The sequence below is a fragment of the Astyanax mexicanus genome, chromosome 2 (assembly GCF_023375975.1).
Source record: "Astyanax mexicanus isolate ESR-SI-001 chromosome 2, AstMex3_surface, whole genome shotgun sequence".
NCBI lineage: Eukaryota > Metazoa > Chordata > Actinopteri > Characiformes > Acestrorhamphidae > Astyanax > Astyanax mexicanus.
In genome coordinates this window covers 48,951,369-48,970,411 of record NC_064409.1, presented here as the reverse complement: position 1 = coordinate 48,970,411, position 19,043 = coordinate 48,951,369, and the positions used below count along the sequence as shown (strand labels likewise).

The following is a 19,043-nucleotide window of genomic DNA, read 5'->3' as shown; positions in this document are numbered from 1 at the left end:
GGACAGTAAATTGTCCAAACAAAAATGGCTATATATAACACTCTGTCTCTTTGAAAGTGATAGCAATCAGTTTGTGGTGGAGAATTTTAGGAAAGAGGACATTACTTAGGGTCAGAGGAGGGCCATCGGCCCCCATCGGTTACATAACTAACCGTCCACTCCAAACAGCAGATCACTATCACCCCAGTGTCACCAGAGCCCGGGTGAGCCGAGATTTACATAAAGACGAGGGAAGCGCTGCAGGCAAATAGCAAGTAGTAAAGATAAAATCAATTGTTTGAGCTTGTTTCCAAAAGATTTCAACTGATCTACAAACATGCGTTGGTGAGTAGTAGAACTGAAGCGCTTTTCTGAGAAATGTATTTGCACATGTTTGAATTCTTTTGAGTCACTGAGAAACTGAGAAACTGAAGAATGAGATAAGTTTTTGGCATCCTAATTTTTGGCAATTTTTTAGCATCAGTTTTAAAGGAAAATGATCATAACACTTAACCCCTATAAATATTCCATAGATTTTTTTTTGTTGATTTGGATGTTAAAGGGTTTTAAATATTAAAGAGTCTGCTTGAAATCCTTCTGTTTGAAAGAGAGTAGCGTTATGAACCACACAGGAAATAAACAGCAGTTTAAAGCATGTGTGAAAGCGTAAACAGAGGATCTCATCCAATCTGTGCTTTAACTGTGCTGTTCCTTTAAAATCAAAATCAATGATCAACCAAGACAACTCCTTATTTCTGACTTTCTTTTTGTGGTGGGGAAGCAGCCAAACCCTGGACAGTAGGAGTGGCCCACCTGGGACGTGCATAGTGAAAAAACACACACACACACTAATACACAGACCCAGAAACACAGAACACTATGCATTCCAAAGGTCCACACCCATATTAGCAATGGCCATCAGATTATATGTTACGCAAATTGAATGAAAAGTTTTTATATTTATGATGTGGTACTAGTCATTTTGGTGAAGTAAAAGTACGTCTGCCTAGACCTGTCAGGATAACTACTTTTATATACTGTCCCAGAAATAATTGTAATAAACAATATTGCTGTCATTTTAAGACCATGATTGCATGATTGGCTAAAATATTGTCAAATACCAAAAATGTCTCAAGTCCATTACATATTGTATGACAAGTCAATTACGTAATTGTACAATATGTAATGGAAATTACCTGAAACATTTTTGCTAATCACTTTATTATATGACTGAGCCGGTATGTTAACTTTGCATAAAAACAGTCGCTTTCTTATATTAATTTATATAAAGGATATTTCAGTTTATTGAGACCATTAAGTGTATTCTTAATGATTATAAATAATTATAAATAAATTGTTCTTTAAATGCTTTATTATGTTAATACATTAATCACCAGACTAGTGGCATAAAAGAACAATTATATCATTAATCATATGCAATTCTTTCAGGTACAATATCGTGACAGGCCCATGCACAAGAATTAAAAAGGAAAAGGGACAAATATACCATTCTCAGAGATCCTAGTAAGAAACCATACTGGACCAGTTCTGATACTGAACTTTGCCAGATTCTGGATTCAAAACCTACTGGAAAAACTTGTTGATAAAGGCCTGTCAGTAGTCTGCTTGAAAATCAGCACTGAGGCCTGGTGCTGTCAGTGATATTCTCTGGTATTCTGGGGTTCTGAGCACTGCCAGATTTCTCTCTCTCTTTCTTTCTCTTTCTCTCTCTCTCTCTCTCTCTCTCTCACTCTCTCTTTTTATCGCCCTCCCCTCCTCCTCCTTCGAACAGCTGCTTCTCATAAAGCTTGTCCACAGCGGCCAGCCCTGGAGGACCCACTAAACCAGGGGTGTCAAACTCATTTTGGCCGAGGGCCACATTGGCATATTGGCTGTCCTCTGAGGGCCAGATGTAACTTATAAATGTAATAAAATGTAACCAAATGTAATATAAAATGAATGTAATTACTCTTTAATGTTAAATAACTCTAAATGGAAAAAATGTTTGCTTGTTGCTCTATTAACATAAATCCTTTTAATTTGTCATGTTATGAAATCCAAAAACTCCATCAATCAAGAACCAAACTATTCAAGTGAATAGAAATGACATAAAATACAAGTTATATTAACTTTGATCAAAACGTTTGATACTGAAATAAGGCTTAATAAATATAAAATCAAAAATTGTGAGCTGTTAAGAATATGTGATAGATTTAGCAGTTCCTCAGATTTAGCAGTTCCTCATCCAACCACTAGTGGCAGCTGCAGCAGCAGCACAAGCCCCCGCTGTCTTCACTGAGTCAGAGCTACAGCCCAGCCACGGGCTACAGGCTCAGCTCAGCCAGTCTGGAGCGTTTTTAAAACATTTTAAGTTCTTCTGTGTAGGAAATAAAGGTTTTAACCCCACTAACCGGATAATACAGCTCTCTACAGCTCATCTTTCAGCACAAGCAGCTAACAGCAGCAGTTCAGAGCAGCGTCACGGAGTCACTGCTCGGATTACATTATAAACAGGTCAGTTAGCGCGCTGCTAACCTCAGAATGTTTATAACTACGGAGTTTAGTGCACACACCACGGCTGCAGGGTTAGACTGTTGAAGGCTACTGAAGACTATAAAAGGCTATTGGAGGTTATTGAAAGGGTTATTGGAGCAGAAATCAGTACAGGCTGGTTAGATAAGTGATTCACGTCTTCGTCCTTCGCTGCGGTGAAACTGAATAGCGCTGACACAGTGATGTTTATTAAAATCATTAAAACAGATTTTGTCAGCTATTGTCTTATAAATATTTACACATAACTTATATCTCTCCTAAAAAGCGTTTATTTTGGTCAGTAACACTCTTCGTAACACAAAAGGCATACCGGTCTTTCGCCTTGAAGCACAGCCGTCCGTCTGAATCAGCTTCTCTTTTTCTGGACATTATGGGATAAACATTTCACCCGCGAAGTTACGCCTTCCCTCCGGCAGGGTTTCCACATCAATGACTACACTGCCGTGTAGTGGCAGTAAGCCGTAACTTCGCGGGTAATACAATCGACAAGCATTGTGGGAAACGTAGTTTTTGGTCAAAGCACGCTTCTGATCCATTTATTATAGACACTAAGATCTTACAAGCTCTCGCGGGCCACATAAAAGGACGTGGCGGGCCACATTTGGCCCGCGGGCCTTGTGTTTGACACATGTGCACTAAACGTATGACATCATGCTCTCTGCACCTCTCCACAGCAGAAAAGAAGAGAGGTTTAAAGGTGAGAGAATGCTCTGCAAAAATCTTTGAATTCCTTATTCCTGGAACAGCCAATTCGACCATGTATGAAAAAGATAATAAAGCATTTGCTGCTCCAGAAACTTTGTATCCCCTTAAATGTTGAGAGAATCGCCATTCCCCCCCCCCCCTCTATGCCTCCTCCTCCAACGCCAGCAACTACCAAGATGCATTGCAAGTAATTAAATAAAAATGAAAAATTAAGTCAGACAACTACAATGAATAGGGCTCCAAAAGACTTGTGGAACATATGTAAGAGTCCATCCATTTTCTTGTCCACTTCTTGTCCAATGAGTCACTCATCAATTCATTATTTTTTTCCAATGTATTTTTTCTTTGCTGTAGTTCTTTTGCCAAGACTGAACTGACTTTAGTGTTCATTCCATTCTCTCTTCAACACATGGAGGGGGCTCCTCTGCAATCAATTTCATGCACCGCTAAACATTTAGCAAGCCTGTGATAGAAACACAGTGTGTGAGAGAGTGTGGAGTGTGTGTGTGTTCCTCTGTACTGGTGGAGGCACTCAGTGGGGGACTAACTTTCACCCAGTGCCTCTGTGTTCAATGAACTCACATTCCAGCGATTTCTAGCACAGAGAGAAAGAGAGAGAGAGAGAGAGAGAGAGTTCAATTTAAACATATCTGACTTGTCTACATATGGAGCAGCAGACACTGAAAATCACTGGAAATCTTGAAAAGATTTTTGACTCTTAAAAGTCAACATCTACACGTCTCTTGCTCATCTAAAAGAACTAAATACCACAATCCCTTTAAAACTGATACACTAAACAGTGTCTCTATTACTCCAGTTTTAGGCATGCAATCAGTAGGCATACATACTGTACATCATGGATATGCTTTGTCTATATGCTCCTACAACCTCTGAGGCCAGCCTTTAATTAGCTCTGACTTCTCCACACTCCTGGCTGAATCTACAGGGAGATAATTATTTGCTGCCAATGTGCCAAAACTTTGGAACAGTACATCAGCTAATACTGTATATAGGATTGGTTACAGTCTATGTTTTGTGTTTGTTTTGTGCAGCATTAGCCTAGGATCGTCCTTGTGTAACTAAATAAGAAAACCTCATGTATCAAACATGTCTTTGCTCAACAACTGCATCTGGGGTCAGTGAGTGTCTTTACATGCACTTCATATTCTGGTTATAAACTGATTTCTGCGGTTATCTCATTATTCAAGTAGTCATGCAAAATGTGTAAAAGTGTTTTACACAGCAGCTGCAAGGTGACAGCAGAACACTTTCGGAGCAACACTTGCACTAAAGTATTTAAATAATCTTTATCTAATAGCTGATATATAAACATATCACAAAAAGTAAGGACATTTCTTTTTAAATTTCTGCCCATTAATCGTATATGGTTGGAAAGCTTGTTAATTTCTCTTTTAAATGGTGCCATACTTGTAAGAAACATGCATTTGCGTGGAGGGGATGAGCTGTAGAACTGAGTATGTGGGTTACACCCATGGAAAAATCGGAAAATCTTTTCTGCTATTTCTGTTGCTATTAACACTTGTTCTGAGCTTCTGGTACCTCCTGATTGGCACCTGATTGGCAGCATCTGTGAGCATGAGTTCTTCTACAGTGGTCATTAGGTGTCTGCTCCAAGAAGCAGCATCATGCCATGTTTGCCTTATCTGGATGGAGACACTTCAAACTGGTGCTTCTTTAAAACCAACTTGAGGCATTATTTGGAGTGAGCCCTTACACCTAGTATCTACAAATTAAAGACCAAGTTTTATATAACAAGGGATTTCAGAGATAAGTCACAAAGTTCGCACCCTAAAAAGATCACACCTCAAGAACATCACCAAACACCAAATAAGTCAATGGCAGAATAAGCTGATTGGCAATGGCAGAGAGGATATAGCTAATTTATAATGGGTGCAACCTATACATTTACCTCTGCTGCTCATCCCACAAATGTGGCTCCATTTACACATTCCAACTGTGTAATATTTATTGCCAACAAGCATTGTTACTACAAAGAAATGATCTACCAAACATAAATCTCCTCACTTTTTGTGCAATGATCATATATACAGCTCTAGAGAAATATAAGAGACTTAAAAATGATGCGTTTCTTTGATTTCACCAAATTGAAAACCTCTGGAATATAATCAAGAGGAAGATGAATGATCACAAGCCATCAACCCAAGATGAACTGTTTGAACTTTTGCACCAGAAGTGGCAAATAGTTATCCAAAAGCAGTGTGAAAGACAAGCGGAGTAGAACATGCCAAGATGCATGAAAACTGTGATAAAAACAGGGTTATTTCGCCAAGTATTGATTTCTGAACGCTTAAAACTTTATGTACATGAACTTGTTTTCTTTGCATTATTTGAGGTCTGAAAACTCAGCCATTTCTCATTTTCTGCAATAGACTAAAACAACAATGTTAATTTTACTCAAACACATACCTATAAATAGCAAAATCAGATTCTTAATTTTTTCAGAATTGTATATGTTCATATTGTGGCAGCATAGGTTTTACATGATTTTTATCATGTATAAGTTTTATTCTTGATTATTGTCTGGATGCAAAGCAAAACTTGATAACTGACCTACTCATGAAGGTTGACTGGATTACAAACACATTCTAATTGCTTACTCTGCAGTAACTGGATTATGAAGGGCATTTAAACACACTCAATGATAAATCGTTGGTTCTCTGATTTGTTTTTGCCAAGCTATTCATTTAATTGCTAACTTAATTCCTGCATCAGACAAACACAGTCACACATGCAGACAGGCACCTGGACTACTAGGCCCCCTGCTCCGCCATTGTCGGCCTAGCTGAGAAAGGACATACAGCAGACAGGAACACAATTAGCTTAGCCACAGAATGAAGCAGGAAGCAGAGAGCATACCGCACACAATTAATTTGTGTGTATGTTTGTTCCCTTATCAGTCCATTCTAAATATAGTGTTGTTATGTTATTGTCTTTTTTGAATTGTGCTTATGGCCCCACTAGTTGTTGCGTCTGTGGCGTGTAGGACAGAAAACGGCCCTGCCTGTGTGTGGCTGTCTGTTTGGTAGAACATTGTAATGTAATGTGAATAACGGCTTCAGAAAACAAATGCTCATGCCACATAAGAGTTTCTTGAGTTTCCTGGGCACAGCAGAAGCAGAAGAACACTTATAATTATGGCATCTAAACCAAACCATATAACTAACCATGAAAAAACACTATGGGTTACAATGGCTAAAGCAGGCAAACATTCTATAACAAACAGTTATTTGCTTGTTTATGTAAGCTTTAGCTGAGGACTTGCACTGCAGAAAGACAGACAGATAGACAGAAAGAGAGAGACAGGAAAAAAATGAAAGACAGGATGTGGGATAATGACCTCCATCCTGTCCCCACCATATTATAGCTGTCCGAATTTGAGCGAGAGGGAATTCTGAACAATCCTTAGGAAAAGACCTGTTTACTGTTCGTTTGTCACTGTGAAGAATAGACGTTGTTAAACAAACATTTAAGCTAGATATAGTCGTCTAAAGCCCTATCAGGACGTTTAGACATTTAGTTTCTGAGGGGGACAGCTGTGAAAAATATTTCACACTTCTACTCTACACACTAAAACTCTTGCATCCAGATTTCACTTGAAAAAAAAGCAGGATTATCAAGTTTTTTTGCCTCACCTGACATCGCGCTCAGTAGCTCCTCCATTTCCATTTGCTGTTGTGTTTACGTGGATCTCTGTGGAAACGCGCTCAAAATGTAATTATGATGCATGGCAGTGCACAAATAGCTATTTTATTAAACGCAAGGAGATGAAACTTAGAAATGTGCATCTGGATGTGAATGGGGACGTCTGAGAAAAACACATACATGGTCATTCCCGATGAAAATAAAATCACAGAAGAAGAATCTCCATAAAAGAGAAATTATACTGTACTAAATAATGAATGACTGGAATTCATTTCCCATTGACCCTACTTTCTCATAAAAAGAAGTTTAATAAAATGCCAAGAAGATGTTGCAAAAAAAAGATTAATAAGAAAGTTATAGTGTAAACAATCTTCATATCAGAGAAATAAAGGAATATGCACAGAACAAAACTATATTAATGTCAAAGCACAGGGGACCTCGTCTAGGTTTTAGTCTTTCAAACCTTTTGGATCAATGCATGAACACATTAAATATGATGTTTCTCAATGTTTCTGTATATATTTCTAGTGACAAAACAGTGCAGTTAGGAAACTCTGCTTCTGCTTCACGGTGTGTCAACTGATGATGGATTTGTTGTCCATCATTTTTCTCTCATCTGTGTTTAGAGGGTACATATTTTGCTATGTTTTGTGCAAAACTTCCCAATGGACACTCAGGATTTTATTATATTATATACTTATTATACTGTAAAATGACTTTAAATGCAGCCGTTCAATAAAGTAAGTCCTTTTTGTTCAGTATCGCATAAAACATAGATGAACACATAAATCAGACAAACAGTTAACTGGCAAAAAAAGCAGAATATGTTTCTCAACTGTGCTGTATTATTGCAACAATATTCATATATATTCATAAATTTGATGTTCCAGCAGTTGACCCCAGAGTGTTGACATGGAACAAAGGAGCCAAAAATATACTGAAGTGAAACAAAGAATAGCAGCATCATTGCAAATACTCAATTACACTCTACACTACTACAGCAACATTATGTACCAGCTGTGCCTTAAAATAACAACTTCAAAATCATGTTGACAGTACTTTGTATTGGGGTTAAAGGCATCTCTGTCCATTTGGCCAGAAAGCTGCTACAGCACTGTTTAACTCCAGTAGAGGTGGAACAATACTTCTCATGACAACTGCAAAACAACTGCATATACCCAGAATCATATCTGTGTAAAATCCTGTAATTTAACTTAAACATACCAGTCCACAGGTTGCGTTCACTTCTGTATCCTTCAGCTTGTCAGAAAATGCATGTGTACAGCTGTTCAAAATGTTCAGAGAGCTTCCAAAGTGTGATGTTGCTTTAAAATGGCTAAATCAAAGGTTCTTTAGTAAAGACAACATTTTTGTATTAAACCATGTCAACTTAAAAAAACATTTGGCTGTTAAAATAAAATTTCCTGGGGCTCCTGAGTTGCAGGTTTGATCCTTTAATGCTACAGCCATCCCTGAGTGACAGTCCTAGAGAGTAGAACTGGCCTTACTTTCTCTCAGTGTGTGATTGTCCTTGTTCTCTGCTAACCACACAGTGCACAGTTCACGCTCTAAAAACTAAGCCCACTGTAACTGCAAGTTTAGGGGCATGCTGAGTTTGAATCAAAGGGAAAACAAGCAAACCTGGATGAACTAGTCTGCAAGATAATGTTGTGGTGTTCCACAGGGTTTTACTTTAGGGCCAATAAAATTGATGTGAATAATTATAAAACTGTATTTTTGAGAGTGAAGGACTGAAGTGTAGGCTTACATATAGGTTCTAACAGGTAAAACACAAAACACCAACAAATTGATTGTTGTGAAAATTGCAGCTGGAAATTTGATAGATTTCAGTCCTCAATATTTTAATGCAAGCAGAATTTCTTTTTAAATCATCTAGTGTACCACCTCGGGATGCTTCAAGTACCACTAATGGTACCTGTACCACTGCTTTAGCAGATACTCCTCTGGTAATATTTTGAGATGGTATGATGATATGTTAGACCTGGAGGAAACACATGGTAACCTTTACTCTCCCAGGACTGGTAACATTGTGTGACAGGGTGGTCCTACCCAAATGGTGGAACCTGGAAATGACAAAAACTTAAGCCTAACAATGTGAGGGAATTGATAAGACAAAAAGTGAAAAATTGTACGAGGAACACTGACTTAATTTAAGTATATTATTGATCAGCAGTACAAGTATTCAGTCCCAAAACTCAAGCAGGTACAAAATCTTCTATATATTCTATATTAGGTTACAGTTATAAAGTACAATCAATAAATCTCTTGTATAAATGCTATGAACACTGACACTTTCCAAGTGTCAACACTTTCTTGGAGCAAGCCAGTTTTCTGCCATACAGGAGATGAAGAGCACACTTTTTGCAGGTTATGTAAGAGCTGAAACAGGGAATTTTTTCTTTGATAAGCTTTTCATCACTGTTAAAAGATGGAAAGTTCTTTAGTTTCCATCCCGCACTTCACCTGAGTGCTTCAGAGAAGCTCTCTTTCAACAGCGTTTTAATGCATTTTGAGATCTTACTGAATGGTATTCTGTCTGAGAGCAGGTGGAGAGAATTAGCCTTTAGAAGCACCTGCTTCAGATCTAACACAATACCGCACTTGTTACAGGTATGACTTAAGCACATAGCTGACTGCACTCTATCTGCTATCTATACTACCCAGAACATTGCCAAATAATTCTCTATGAAATTCTGATGTAAAAACTTCAAATGAATAACACAGCATTTAGACATCAAAGAATGAATGTGCATTCTTCAGATATTTTTGAATTAATTTATTCTACACAGCTCAATTCAGCAAATGCTTCTAAAACAGATGCCTGTAAAACACAATGCCTTAACACAAAGTTTACACAATACATTATTATTACATAATGCCTTACAAACCTAGTGTTTAATATGACAGGATTTCAACACAGTTAGTAAGTGTGCCCAGGGGCAGCACATGTGGCGTCGATTTAGACACAGTAAATGTGTCATTCACTTTTACCAAACCAACTGTTTTAGGCAAATAAACACATAAATGTGTTGTTCGTGCATGATGCATCTTGAGTAATGTGCAATTAAGACAACATGTTTATTTTGTTAAATTATCCACAACTGGCTCAGAATGTGTTATCTATGCTCACAAAGAAGGTAAACTTGTTGCTAAATTTTATGTTTTCTTTATATGAGACCTATATTTGTTACTTACATAGCAGTGTGAACAGCAATAGACACATTGTATGATCACCAATTTGGGCCACTATTATATATGATACTGTCATTTGTATCCAACAAAGTGGCCTCTGAACAGCCTGGAAATCAATATAACATTTACATTGAGGCATCTTAATTTTGTCTTAACTTGACATATAAATCGTCGCTGTCCAATGAAAAACAACTAATTCCATTTATGTTGCTTTTTGGTTTACTACACAATTTGGAAAGGCAAACTGTCCCATACACTGTGCCAAAATGTCTTGACGAACAGAGCAATAGAAATACTTTAAAATGACCTGAAATAAACTATTTTTACTTTGACTTCCATTGAAAGGTTTGAAGGTTTTTTCTCTTTTCTGTAAAGTTGCTGTTTTGCAGATACTTGTTTTTCAGTGGACAGTGACGAAATACACATGTATTTTGGTCACAATTGTAACAGACATCTTTTTATGGTTTGAGATATTTATGCTTGTATTTAGTTAAATTACAGAAGACTATTCAAGTTACAAAACGCCCCAAAATGTGAGGCCGAATGTGAAGAGGGTAATTTTGGTACAACTGGAAATGAAAGAGCTGAGTAGCTTAGTAAAGTGGGGGGTTTAGAGAGAGGGTTTAGCAAAATTGAATGATAACCAAACCTACAGCATGTCCCTAGACAGCTTACAGTTCCTCTGACTTTCCTACTTGGCTTGAAGGAAGCATAGTTTCTATGAAATGCCCGCAAACGTTCTGCATAATTAGACTTATTTTCCACCAGAGAGGAGAAAAGAGCTCGGAATTAATGGAAATGTCGACAGTGATGCATACTGGTAGTTTTAACTGAGTGCCTGTTGAGCATATTCTACAAATTCTTTTTCCTTTACATGCTTAAACTAGTGAACATCCACACGGACTAGCAACTTAATTAGCTGGTTTGTTAGACAGGGATTAAGCCTAGTTGTAGACTGTATTTTGTATATTAAAAATATCCATTTAAAAATGTAGTGTAGTATAATAATGTTGTATTTACATTTAGTGCCTTTGTATAACTATTTGATTCATCAAAGATGAGAACTAATGGTCACCCTTGTGCGTAAAATGCACTTCTCAAATTTCCTCAGGCTCGGTTTTATAAAGCAGATGCTGAGACAAAGTTTGGGACAGCTCGTCCACAGTCAGAGCCGAGTTCACTTGGTTTAGATCTGTAATTGAATCGCTGAGCCCATCATCAGGGTTTTATCCGCAGGCCCTGTACGACTGCTAGATTTCTTTCTCTCGCCCCCTTTCCCTGTGAGCTGACTCTGTGCCAGGGCTCCAGTTACCCTTCCTGTTTTCCCTCACGCTTCTGCGGTTCCGCCTGACCATTCCCACCGGCGTTCCCGCTCCCAGCCCAGCGCGCCTCAGCACAGACGGATTCCTATAATTCCCTGCAGTATTCCCACAGGAGCCCAGCGTGGCGAGAGCTTGGGAAAGTGCTCTTCCGGAGTCAAGGATCCACCAAGCAACAGATAGCTTTCCTCTTTTCCTCCTCTCTCTCTCTCTGACCCCCACCCCCCAACTCTCAAAATCAACATTTCCAGAGTGAATGTAAACCAAGCAGCCAGAGTGATAAAGTGAGTCTAAATGAAACATAAAGCTTGGCAGATGGAGTCGAAAAAAAAAAAAAAAACTCCATGCCCATTACAAGCACTTTAAAAGAACTAACTGAACCAATTGCTTCGTTTCTCCAACTAAATTGAAGTCAGATGGTTCATTCGTAGATTTATGACTAAATAAAATCAACCTAATCGCTGCCGACTCCCCGATGATCTTCCATGCTTCAGTCTAAAAGGATGTCATTAGTGAAAGCATCACGCATCACATCAAGGTCCCATTAACATCTACAAACATGCTCTGCAGACACATCTACACGGGTAGTCACTGTACTACTGCACCCCCAATATTAGAGCCACATCTTGCGTGCACATTGCACAGCGAGCCCAAAGGCTCTCTACTGTGGTAGGGAATTTAGCACAGGGTTTCACCACAGAGTCAGAGCTAATGGATGAGGGCTGCAGTGGCCTGCGCCACATCAGAGAAGGCCCATATGTTTGAGAGCAAGGGGCAGAGAGACATTTTTTCCCTCATGGTAGTCCTCCCAAAACGGGGTTAGCAATGTGAACCCTCTGACCGTGCATTTCTGCAGAAGCGATGGGATAGTGCAAAGACCCCAAGAGCTGAACTCTGGAGCCCATTCTACAAAAACATTCTAACGCTGGCCTTTAGCTTTAGTGTTTCCAAAAAAGAATGCATGAGCTTATTAGTTTAGTAGAATGTGAAAAAGTTTAGAATCCAGGCCAGTGATGCCAAACAGCTATGCCTCAATTTAATTTATTGTTTGGATCCAGGATTTACGCTAGTCCTTCCAAATTACAAATTTAAACTATTTAAAAAAATTATGATTAACATTAAGTGATTAAACTTAATATTTGGCAGATGCTGTTGTCCAAAGCGACTTACAATAAAGGATATACATTTTAAGGTAAAAAACATTTTTATGTAGTGCTTAAAGGAGGTCAAAGGGAAATAATGGGATAGAGGGGGAAAGGAAGGGAGAAGGATATGAGGTTAGAAGTAGTTAGTTACATTACATTATAAGTCTTTAGATTTTTAGATAGAACTTCCTGGCCACATTGCTGGGGTTAAGGGTGTTTAATATATTTTATGTACATGACAAAGGACTGACATGCCAAAAAGTCATGGGATACAATTACATAAAGCTATGCTCAGACTGCTAGCCCAAATCCAAATTTTGGCATCTCTCCACTGCATGCAGTTTGATTTAAACCGTCTGGACAGCTTGATACCACATGGAATCCAATTTTTCCAAAATTGCATTTAAACCACATTTGACGATGGTTTGCAATGCAATTTGTACAGATGTATCTCAGTCTGGACGTTCTGGCTGCTCAAATCAATACAACAAACAACAACCCCATAAAATCCAGAATGACAAAAGTATGGGGGGGGTCCACAATGAAGGTTTTGGTTACCACAGCAACCTTTACAGATGAGAATGTGATGTTCGGATAAGCAAATCCGATTTGATCACTCGCACAGTAACAGTGCAAACAGTCACTACAACAACTGAATTGCCTGCAGTCTGAACACAGCCTTGATGCACAGTACATACTGTATGCCTCAGTCCACGTCTCAACCCATGTGTCACATGTATACATCATAGCAGACAATACCACTCAGTGGAATAAGAAGACAGTGCAGTGCAGTGGGTGGTAGTGATCATGACTGACTGCATCTGGCTAGAATTGTCCATGTGATCACACCCACATTTAATGAAGGAGGCCCCACATGCATATCCCACAGATCAGTGGAATGTCCATTAGCTTTCATGGGACATGGCAAAAGTCATGGGAAACGATACTAGGTCCTGTACTACTATTATGGCATAAATTTGATAAATAGATAGATGTGACTTAAAAAAGACTGGCAAGTTTAACAGTGCAGTGATACGCAAGGTAAGTGTGCAACCAGAGAGTCTTCTGGATTGGCTGACTGGAAAGCCATTGGATGAGTGGTATCAAACCCTCCTCCTGGCTCCAATCCAAATCTAGCACACCCCACTCAGGAAAATAAAGGACTCCTAAAGGAAGTTTCTACCTGAAGCAGTTCCGCAGGAAGTTTGGAGACCACAGGAGGGTTGGAGACCCCTGAGCTCGATAATGGAATGGTTCAAGCTTTGCCTCAGGAGGTGCTAAACTAATACAAATACACTCAATCACAATAAGCTTTGTGTTCATGTTGATCTTTTGCAGGATACAGGATGCAAAGCTTTGAACTTAGTTTTTGCTGCATTGTACTAAAATGCAATCATTTTCAATGTAGCCTAGTGCATCCCACATTTTTCAACTTTAACAAAATTTAGTATATCATCATAGTCCTTATGGCTTTAAGAAAAATGTGTTTTGGGAAGGGTAGTGCACTATAGGCTCCTGTGGTGCAGTCTAAGCCTTTCTCCTTACATTACTTTACTTTTATACTTTAAAAGGTTTAAGAACCAGAACTTTTACACTTTTACTTGAGTAAAAAGCTTGAGTTGATACTTCAACTTCTTCGGAAGTATTAATGATGTGAATACTTCTGACACCTTCGAAGGGGAAATCTTGGATTTCCCCTTTCACAGTGCTGTATTTTACTAAACATCATAAAACTCAACTCTTTTTCTTTGACTGACAGTTTACAGCAAGTGTTTCATCTACAGAAAGTGAACTGACACACACATAAAAATCTCTCTCTCTCTCTCTCTCTCTCTCTCTCTCTTTCTCACTCTCTTTCTCAACAACAGCCCTACAAAGTGCACTGAACCTTGACAGGGTCCATGTCAGAGCAGCAGCTTGCAAGCACAGCTTCATGGACAGCAGGGGGTGGGAGAGTTGAAGGGGGGGACTGAAGAAGAAGGACAGGAAGGAAAGAGAAGAGTGTGTGTGAAGGAGTGAGGGGGGCAGAAATTGCAGCATCTGTGCTCCGTTCCCAACCACTTCAACACAATGCCTGAGAGCTCGGTGAATCCTGAGCGGCCAGAATTCCCTCGGCAGCTCCGCGGGGTGCATTCTGGAAATGTCGCCACAGAGACGGCCAGCGGTGGCCTGGCTGGGAGTGAAGTTTAGGAGTCTGGAGTGGCCCTGTGGAGTTACTGTAACAATATGGGTTTCCTCTGCATTGCGGTGTGATGACCAAGCTTCTCACCCGGGAACAGGGACCACGTCAGTACAATAAGGACACATGTCACACGAGAGCCGACCACTAACGCAAGAGAGTGATAAACAGAGACAAGCATGCATAGATATATGAGTCATGCCTACAAAACCACACACAAACACTACTGCCTAATCAAGCACAGATAGCACATGGTGTGACAGTACTAATAGCAGCTCAGACATCTTTCTTATGTTGACTTTCATTAAAAGGCTTAATCTACGACCGTCAGTCGAGTCAGCCAAATAGGATAACGTTTCAGAAACAAACAGCCTATTTCATTCCCAGACCCTCCATACTGCCTCCTAAAGTAATACTCCAACTGGAAAGGGTTTAAATGTACCCTATCTAACAGGCCTTGGGTCATATAACAGGTACAAAAATGAGCCAGGCCTCCATTCAGATTCATTCAACCAAACACTCAAACACACTGCTTTTACTAATATACTCTGATTACTGGCACCCCAATCTCTAACCTCTTTTTTGGCTCTAAGCATTGGCTACAATCTGGATGAAGGTCTATGGTGTGATGAATTGTGGCTGTGTCATGTGTCATTGTTACTAATTACAGGCCTGCTAGCTTGAAACATGCTGAACACGAAAAAGCTGAGTTGGTAAATAAAGGGTTGAAAACTTCGGCTCAGAGTATGTTCATGAGTCAGTGAGTGCGTGACTAAGATCAGAATTACCCTGAACAGCTCAGAAATTGAGTTAGGCTCCATGCTGGGCTTAGAAGTCATCCTTAAAGCTCTACTGGACTCTGAGTAAGTGGAACGGATTGGATTGGAATGAATCAGGATGTTGTTTGAGGTCCAAATGGCAAAAGAAGAACTCTGGACATTAGAGCTGCATGATAGTGGTACAATATTGTGATATTCTGTTGTTATTTGATATATATAAATTATGATATGATATTATGAAAATATTGGTGTATATAATGATAATAATAATATACTGTGTATTGAATAAATTTTACTGCTCTGTTACAATCTACCTTTGGTAGATATTTTATGGAAAACAAAAAACAGTGTGTACTTTCCTTTTGTAGCAAGCAAGATGGTGCCTAAGAAGTTATTTTTAAAGATCTACTGGACTCAGAATGGATTGGATTGCAATGAATCAAGATGTTTTTTGGTTTCAAAATGGCAAAAGATGAGCATTGTCCATTAGGGCTGCACAATACTGGCAAAATAACATGACATTGCAATATTTAATTGTTATAAAATAGAAATATATCAATATTTAAAAATACAGGATTTTTTATTATATTTCTCCAGAAGTCAACTGTCTAATATGTCATGAGATTAATAATTCCCTCTGTCAATAAAAGATACGAGTAAAAAAATGATACTAGAGTGTTATAATTGATCTCTGGTCGATATTTATGGCAAATTAAATACTTTTCTTTTTGTATTAGAGCAATCAATATGTCATATTGTACATTCTGCATTCAAATGTTTCTAATAAATCTGTTACAGAAGATCAGGTAAGAATACACGAACTACAAGTGACTTTTGTGCTACTCTGATACACACAGATAGCCAGCTGTGTTTGTTTTGGTAAGTGTCTGAAGAGTTTCCCGGTGAGGAACTAATGATATTGGATAGGCAGGTACATTTTGATCTGCATGTTCTGAGACTTATCAGTCCTCTGGCTGCTCTGTTTACAACCCCCCCCTCCTTCCTTCAGCACAGCAGTGAAGAGAGGCCATTGTTATGTGGGCTAAAATGACTTGCCTCACTTATCCAATTACCCACTTCTCTATCTCTGCTCTTTCTCCCTGTCTTTGCTGGAATGCACCCATTTTACACAACCTACTTCTCCCTGAGCTCCAGAGCCCTACCAGTAATAAAGTGCAAAGCCTGGTTTAACATGATATCTGATTAGGAAAGAGAAAAAAGGGGTTCAGTCCAGAACCACTAAGTAAAACTAGTCTCACATTTACCAGATTTAGCCTTTTAGTTCTAAATACTAACTAGTGGTTTGTATAGGAGAAAGGCTGACCACTAGTGGAAATTACTTGTTCAATTGTGGGTTTTAAAAAAAAAGTATGGTGTGGTAAAACTACACTTCTTAATTTGACAAAAAGGTGCGATAAACACTGTTCAACATTTACGTGTATTCTTGTTCAAGTTAACATATACAAAGTATATTTATCAGTTAGTTACCTGATACATATCAGCACTTACATTGTTAATTTAACATTATATTTTCCGGACAGGGATTAAGCATAGCCTTAGGCTGTATTTTACTTTTAATGCCACATTTTCATTCAAAATGTTGTGTAGTCTAAGACTAGGCTTAATTCCTATCTGAATATTGTTTAAACACAAGCAAATTAAATGTGCACAAAAAACTGGACACATGCTCTCTGTAACACTCACTCACCCATTCACCCACACTCAATACACACACATACACACACACTCAGCTGTACCTTGCTTGGTTGCTTGAGCCCTGCAGAAGCGCTCTTGTAGTGGTTTCTCATTTTGTGAAACCTGATACTGAGTATGGCAGCAGCATCCACTCAGTGACTTCCCTGAGAACAGTTAGTCCTTCTTCTACTTCTTCTGCTTCTTCTTTCCTCCTTGCGCTCCCTTCCTTCCTTTCCTCTCCTTGATTAAATCCTCCTCTTTGCTGTGAACCGGTTAGAAAAGCCCCCGTTGGCCTTTTTTCCCCTCAAACTTGCTTTGAGAAAGCAAGAAGAAAACAAAATGAGTCTGAACGCTCTGTGCACAAACCTCTGCTCTGCCCCAGGCAACTTTATCTCTCCCTCTCTTGCTGCTCTCTGTGTGCTGTTGCCTTCCTCTCTAACTCACTCTCTTTCACTGGACTTTTCCCACCCCTCCCTCCTCCTCCTCCTCCTCCTCCTCCTCTCTCTATGACCCCCCCTCCTTTCCCTCTCCCTCTCTCTCTATCCCACTCACTCTCTCTCTCTCTCCTCTGCTTTCCCATCATCCCCCCACCCCCTACTGCTGAACTAATCTGCAGCTGGCTGAGTGATTGGAGGCCTGGTTGTCCTGGAGACTCAGTGTCCTGCTTTAGACTGTAGTGAAACACTATGGGGAAGACTACTGAAGACTGAATAACAGCCAGCAAGTGAACACCACACTCAGAGGATCAGAGAGCTAGGGGTGTAGATATGGACGAAGAATTGGATTTGTGATAAAGCTGTTAAATAACCTGATATCGTTTTGAAATGAGATTAAATAAAGATTTTAACTAAATCAGGTTTTTCGGCACTTGGCATTGGCTGCACCTTTTTGGCCCAGGATAAGAAGAAGTTTAGTGTGTGTTTACACTGTGGACCTCTACCTCACTTTAATCTCTCTCTACCTCATTCTGTTTACCTCATTCTACCTCTTTTTCATCTCACTCCACCATTTTAAACTTTGTTCTACCTCATTCTACCTCATTACCATTACCTGACTTTGCCTCTTTCTATAAAGCTCCAATTTGCTTATCCCTGCTATTGCTCACTATATCTTGTTCTTTCTCTGCCTCTCTTTACCTCACTTTGCCTCTTTCTATATCACTCCACTTTCCTCAACCTTGCTTGTTTTTCCTTGCTCTACTACATCATTCTACCTCATTCTACCCATCCTTACCTTGCTTTACCTCTTTCTACTGTGCTCCACTTCATTCAAACTTTTGACCTGATTCTACCACTTTATTTTATTCTACCTTGCTATACTTCTCTTTACCTCATCTTGCATTTCTCTATATTGGTCCACTTTGCTTAACCTTGTCTAGCTCACTCTATCTTGTTTTTTCTTACCCTACATCATTCTACCTCATTCTAACCATCCTTACCTTGCTGTACCTCTTTCGACCTTGCTTCACTTTGTTTAAACTTTCGACCTCATTGTACCTCTTTATTTTATTTTACCTTGCTCCACCTCTCTTTACCTTACTTTGCCTCTTTCTATAATGCTCCACTTTGCTTATCCTTGCTCTAGCTCAATCTATCTTGTTCTTCCTTGCTTTACCTCTTTCTACCTTGCTCCACTTCGTTCAATCTCTCAACCTCATTCTACCTTTCTGCTTTGTTCTACCTTGCTCTACCTCTTTTTATCTTACTCTAAATCTTTCTACCTGTCGCTACCTCACTCTACATCTGTCTACCTCACTTAAACTGTCTCTAACTCACTTAACCTCTCTTTACAT

The 19,043-nt window shown here is 39.1% G+C and overlaps 1 protein-coding gene across 1 annotated transcript in view; it reads right to left on the bottom strand.

Annotated features, from left to right (window-relative positions):
- The window catches only part of si:dkey-82f1.1 (DENN domain-containing protein 2A), a 49,799-nt gene extending 32,097 nt beyond the window's left edge, over positions 1-17,702 (bottom strand). The window contains exon 1 of the mRNA XM_007231573.4: positions 17,314-17,702. The gene's annotated coding sequence lies outside the window, so the exon portion shown is untranslated. The remainder of the gene's footprint in view (positions 1-17,313) is intronic.
- Between the last annotated feature and the right edge of the window lie 1,341 nt (positions 17,703-19,043).